At 48.3% G+C, this 6,647-nt stretch overlaps 1 long non-coding RNA gene across 1 annotated transcript in view; it reads right to left on the bottom strand.

The window, feature by feature from the left end:
- LOC142605230 (uncharacterized) overlaps positions 1-6,647 on the bottom strand; it is a 168,101-nt gene that overhangs the window by 75,090 nt on the left and 86,364 nt on the right. The window lies entirely within an intron of this gene.

Below are 6,647 nucleotides of genomic sequence, written 5' to 3'. Positions count from 1 at the left end.
AGACAATACCTTAGTACTTTTTAAATTAGCGTATTTCTGCTCAGGATCACTTGGCTTGTTTTGTTTCCAGTTTGTTTGTTTCTGTAAGGGGCTTTTTGAGACACAACTCTGTAGCCACATCCATGGGGTTGGTTTCCAATTCTCAGCAGAGCTTCTCCAAAACCACTGTGTGTCTACATGGGAGCAGCAGCAATCAGCTTCTTCATTGCCAAACCCCCAAAAAGGACCTCCAGCCCTCCCATCTGCGACAGGCTGAACACAGCACGGCCTCAGCAGGGTCACCACCAACAGGCATCCCCAGCAAGCAGAGCCAGAAACCAGGGACCTTGAAGGAGCACCTTGCTTCAATAACTTCTGATAACCATGTTCTGTGAACCAGGGACAAGTGATCTCTGTCGTCCATGTGCAATTCTCTAACAATTTTTTTTTTTTTTTCAAGGGAAAGCCAACAACATTCACTCAACCCTTCGCCAGAGGTCACATTCCCTAAATTGCATGTTACTCTTCTTGGTGCCATCCAGACTCACCACATTTTGTGCTTCCTCAGTGATGGTGTCCACATCTGATCATAACCGAAACCTTGGCAATGATCAGTAGTGCAATCACCATCTGCATCTTAGATGCTGTACCTTGCTGATACACATCTTTCTGGAAACATTAGCCAACACTGACTCATATTCCAGTTGTGACCTTTCTAGTAGCACCACTACTTGCTCAGCCGTTCCCCTTTTTGTCTTTGTACATCTGGTTCTAAGGTGGCCCTAATTAATGCATTTTAATTTGTCTGGGATGAAGTTCATAGCACTGATACAATTTTTCCAACTTTTTATGATCATTTGAAATTGTAATCCTTCAAAGGGCTCCCAGCTTGGCAATGACCACAAACCTGTTAATAGATAGGTTTTCTCTCCCCACATCCAGATCATATGTCATACAGCAAGACTGAGATGAGCTATCATTTAAAATGGCCCCTCTTCTTGACTGAGAACCATGGAACATGTTTTGTAAGTAATTATGTGCTTTTTCTGATTCTTGTCTAACTCATCGTTCCTTAATTTGCCAGGGAGACTGTCACGTGGTGAAATATTGAAAAGTTTTTGTGGTGGTGTTTCATCTGTTGTCTGTCAGAGCAGAGAACTATTATTACCTTGATATAATTTCTTCTCTTCCAGTAGAGAACAGGGACTATGCTGACTATTTGCTTTAACTCTTTTATTTTCTCTTCTATGCTGGTAAGTTAACTGCACAATCACTGGACTCAGTACTTTTCAGGGTACTAAACCAGGGCTGGCTAATCCAAAATTCTCTTTTTACATGCAGGTGGGTGTTATTTTTTCCCCCTTTTGCAGTGCTCTGGTGCCTTCCTCAGGGGCAGTCCTGAGAGCTGTCGTCTCCCTGCCATGGTGCAGGAGTCACCTGTGTTCCCCGCTGCTGCCTGCGGCTGCCACCTGCCCAGCCCTAAAACCCTGAGGGGTGCCTGCATGACCCAAGGGCCCCCAAGCAGTGGGATACTTGGGGGATACCTGGAGTGCAGGGAAGGGTGCCACTTCATTTTGTGTAGGGAGTGCATCTCCACCTGCATGTAAGTGTGTGTGCGAGTGTTGTGGTGAGCTGAAAATGTAGCAGTGTGTGCTCGTTTTGGCTGGGATAGAGTTAATTTTCTCCATAGTAGCTAGTACGGGGCTGTGTTTTGGGTTTGTGCTGCAAACAGCGTTGCTAACACAGGGATGTTTTCGTTACTGCTGAGCAGTGCTCACACAGAGCCAAGGCCTTTGCTGCTTCTCACCCCACCCCACCAGCGAGTGGGCTGGGGGTGCACAAGGAGTTGGGAGGGGACACAGCTGGGACAGCTGACCCCAACTGACCCAAGGGTTATCGCATACCATGTGATATCATGCTCAGCATATAATAGGCTGGGGGAGGAGGAAGGAAGGGGGGGACGTTTGGAGTGATGCCATTCGTCTCCTGAGTAGCTGTTACGTGTGATGGAGCCCTGCTTTCCTGGAGATGGCTGAACACCTGCCTGCCCATGGAAAGTGGGGAATGAATTCCTTGTCTTGCTTTGCTTGTGTGCACGGCTTTTGCTTTACTTATTAAAATGTCTTTATCTCAACCCACGTGTTTTCTCCCTTTTACCCTTCCAATTCTCTCCCCCATCCCACCGGAGGAGAGTAAGCAAGTGGCTGTGTGGGGCTGAGCTGCTGGCTGGGGTTAAAACATGACACAGAGAGAGACACTGAATTATGCTGCAAATTTTCAGCCTTATTTCTAAGTTCTTTTCTATTGCATACCTAAATGCAATTCTTGATATCATATCTGAGGAATAATACAAGAATTATACTGCATTTTTCTTGCCATTGCCTTAACACAAGAGAAAAAGCTTTAAGCTGTGAGATGAATTAACACAAAGTTGTATTTTGAAAAACAGTGTTATAACAGTAGGGAGCCACTGAGCTCCATGCACATCATACTTTCATGGATGGATTTGCTCCCATGCAGCAGACACATAGGAGACCACTGGATACAGACTTGTTTGTGTCAGCCTTACTACCACGGCATGCCTTCTGCAGGATGGCCGGGCTTCAAGCTGGGAGTGATTCGTGTAGCCTGACACAGTGACATGAGGTCTACGGGGAGAGGATGCACCCATTCTTGGATGAGCTGGGAGCATTTCTTGGGATGGGCCTTCAGGCTGGTCTGGAAAGCTGGTGAGAACATGGAGAGTTTGTGCCACAGCAAAAGGGAAAGAGCAAACAACTGTGAAAGGGAAGTACCTCGAGCCTTTTCAGGAAATCCAAACCTCCAGCAAGGGCAGTGAGGCAGCAGTTGTTGGGTTTGGGTAATAGGAGACAAGCAACTGGGAGTTAAAATCTGTTCTTGATCGAATATGTTGTTGTATACAATGGCGGCCAGCCTGCTTGGCTCGGAGGAACATGAGCTACGTCAGTTTGCCACCGTTACAGTGCAAAGGCTGTGGGTACCCTGACATGATTGCGCAGGCTCGTTCTCCTCCAGTATGCCAGTCCTCCCCTCCACCCCTTGGGTGTGCAGTGTGAGCTGCGGCTCCCAGCTCCTACCTCATATTCCCAGTCCAGTAGTCCCCAGAGTTGTCTGGTATCTGCTTAAATAGCTGCCCACCAATGTTCAGCTGTTCCCTGGCTCTGTTAGAGCAGTTTTCTGCCTCATCACTCGTGTTGTTGGCTGAGCTGTGCTATGAAACTAGGACTGCAATAACAGAGAATTGCATTTAGGGCATGCCTCGATAAGAAACCACTGGGTTGCGTATTGGGGACCACACACCCTTAAAATACCATTATCAGGCCATTATTCCAGGCAGGAGCACTGCTTAAGCTCTCTGCTATACTTTGTCATTCTGCCTAGTGCATAAAAGACAGACATAAGCATTACTCGGTGATCGATTTGCAGAGAGGGGCTCTGAAGGGCTGTGGCTGCACGGCACTGGGGCTGCCTGGCCTGGAGCATCCCCCGGGGAGACAAGCCGCCATGGGACAAGCACCCCACCGCCTGCGCAGGGCTGCAGCTGCAGCTCCTCTGCCGTTTGCCAAAGAGCAGCTTACATCAGTTAAATACCTGGCAAATCCTTGCTCTGAGGAGTCCCCGTAAAGTGGCTTTGTGGAGGCAGTGGACAGCCCGGGGGTGGCTTCAGCCCCTCTGCACATCGCCCTGATACGGCAGTAGAGCTTGGAGAGGGGCCATGCTGCCGCAGCCGCACCTGGGCATCGCTGGGGGGCAATCCCAGATCCTCTTCCTCGTGCTTCAAACTGGGGGCTGGGCAAATAGTCCTTTTAATCCCTCGAGCAGCCTTTTTCCCACATGACTAACTCTTCTGCATGCGTGACATCCGCCTTTTCTCAGATGAAAGCCCTCCCGCCAGTGCTGGGACCGGGGCGCTGGCTCCCTGGCTCACCAGCTGCCCTCAGCCCAGGAGACAGGGGCTTTCCCCATGCTGGGACCCCTCCTACAAGAGGGGTCTTTCATGAGATCCTTGTGTCCGCTCTCTAGGTGGGGAGCAGAGCTGCGTGGCAGTGAGGAGGATGGACGTCTCTGCTCCTCTGCAGGCAGGCACAGCCCATCCTGCTCGACCTCTGAGCCGCCCGGGATCAGCTCCCGTGCAAAAGGCACATACCAACAGCCAGCCTCGGCTCGAGCATCAGCAGTTTGGGCTTAGCTGGCTCTTCCTCTGCAGGAATGAGACAGGGCAGATCAGTGGCTGGTCGGATTAATTCCCCATTGCCCAGCAGGAATGGAGGTCAAGGTGGTGAGTGCAGAGCAGAGAGCCTCCCCGCCCACTGCCCCACGCTCAGGACCTCTGTGTCAGAGGGGAAGAAGCGAGGGGGGGGGCTGCTATCTGGCTTGCACCCACCTCCTCCAGCTGGCTCAGCTGTGCAGCCATATCCTGGTGACCTCCCAGAGCAGGGAGGGGTTTGAGTCCAGCTGGCCCAAGGCCTTGGACAACTAATCCCTATCGCTCCATAACCTCCTGTCCCCAGACAGGCTGCTTCGCTCCCTGGATTTCAGACCGAAAGAGAAGCTGTCACCTCCACACCGCTTCTTTGCGCTCCCAGGGAGGCGCAGGCTGGTGGCTGTTCCCCGAGTCAAAGCGTGGTCAGCATCACCAAGGGGGAAAGTGCCCCATGGGGAGGGGCAAGACCCAGATCTGAAGCCAACATCAGGAGCTGTGTAAAGCTGCTGTCAGTTGCCTGAAGCATCAAGGAACCAAAGTGTTTTGGCAACGTTTAGGAGAAAACTTGAGTGTACAAACTGGCAGGTTAACTTAGGATATCATAAAGTATCATTGCTGAAGGCCCCAGTCAAAATCAAGACCATATGTTAAGAAGGCAGAGGAGAGGGAACCACTCAAGGGCACAATACTCTGTATTTCTTACACCTTGTCCATTACAAAAAGCTACCAGTGAAGGGAAAGGTACTGATCCTGTGAAACACGTCTTTTCATTGAGGCAACCCGTGTTTCTCATTTCAGTTTTACTAAGGTGGGAGTGAATGGTCCCAGTTCATTTTGCAGTGACCATATGTCCACACATCATCATCTACAATGTTGTTTACATACGATATTATAGACAACATTAATCAATAGTCTAAAATTCCTGTTGGTCCACAACTGATAAAAGCTACACACTAATCTGTAGCAATTAGAACCTAAACGATAGGAGAGGGGCAGAAGCTGATAGATAATGCCAGAACACTCCCGCATTTCTCCAAAATTAACTGTTTTCTATTTTGCCATGGCTGTAGCTAATAAGATGCTTTGATAGCTTCAGATTGTCACCTCTAAGGGAAAGGAAGGGAAATGCAGTAAGAAGGAAGAGGACAGATTAGCAAAATCAAACTTTTCTTTTTGACCTTAAGGTAAATTCAGTTCCTACTGAACCTGCTGACTTCAGTGAGAACAAAGTTGAATCCGTGCTATAAAGGTGGAATTCCTCTGGATTGATGCAAATATGAATCCAGCCAGGGAATATCCAGTTAAAATGCAAATGCATTATGTTAAGTGCATCCACAGTGCTTAATGTATTCACAGAAGTGAATATACTGACGTATTTGTGCTGGCAAGTGTGTGTCACTCATCACTGGCAACGTGCTTTAGCTTTATGTGATTTGAAAACTAGCAAGTTCAGTCGGTCAAATTAGGCATATCTAACAGTGCAAATTTTTCATTAGCAATTATCCGGTAGCATAGGAAGCTGTGGTGTCACTCTGTTGCACACATCCCTTCTTGCATGCCACATTAAAAGGAAACAAAAACCATGAGAGGCCAAAGGGAACTGCTCACAGGAAACCACGCACAGATTGCTCATTGCTAATGGATTGTGGACAGTTGGTCAATGCATTTTCTGTAAAAACTTGGCGCATTTAAAACAGCTCATTTCATGGCTCACAGGTTACTGTGCTGATGAACTGACCAAATTTCTGACGGCATCTGAGCCATGTTTGTAAGAGCATCTAGAAACACACACTCCCACTTTTCACTGGGAGTTATTTTAAGTCTTTCCTGCACTTTGGCCCTAAGTTTTAAAGTAATTTCTTTCATTTTCCCACATGTGGGAGGTTACACGTGAAAAACTCTTTCTGTCAAGATGTGATAACGCTCTTTGCTTGGTCAAAACTGATGCCCAGTTCTTGGAACCAAATTACCAAACCAAAAAGCTCATGTGCTAATGCCGTGATTTGTATTAATTTGAGAATTAATGATGAAAGTGAATTAGTGATGAAAGAACAAGACTTGAATCCTGCCCTAGGCTCCTTGTGCCCACTTCACCCTTCTCTTTTGTGAGTAACAGCAGGAACAGTGAGCTGGCTTCAGTTATGTCTTCCCTCAAAATGCAGAACAAAGGTGTCCCTTTGCGAAGGCATAGCCAGGACAGTGCTCTCCACAAAGGTCAGCACGACAGAAGCAAATGTCATACCTGGACAAACAAATAGGAGCATATAGTCTGCAAGAGGCCCATGAGGTCATCCCTCCAGGCTCTTTGGCACCAACAGAGCCCCAGGGAAATACTGGGTCCAGTTGTGAGTACCAGACTTGAAGGTGGGCTAACAGTGGGATGTTTGGAGGAGAGTACCCACAGACAGACTCTCTCAAGACTTTGTACGCTGTCCTGGAAGAG

The sequence above is a fragment of the Balearica regulorum genome, chromosome 1, assembly GCF_011004875.1.
Source record: "Balearica regulorum gibbericeps isolate bBalReg1 chromosome 1, bBalReg1.pri, whole genome shotgun sequence".
In the NCBI taxonomy this organism is placed as follows: Eukaryota; Metazoa; Chordata; class Aves; order Gruiformes; family Gruidae; genus Balearica; species Balearica regulorum.
The sequence above is the reverse complement of the archived record's forward strand: the minus strand, read 5'-3'. Positions and strand labels throughout refer to the sequence as shown.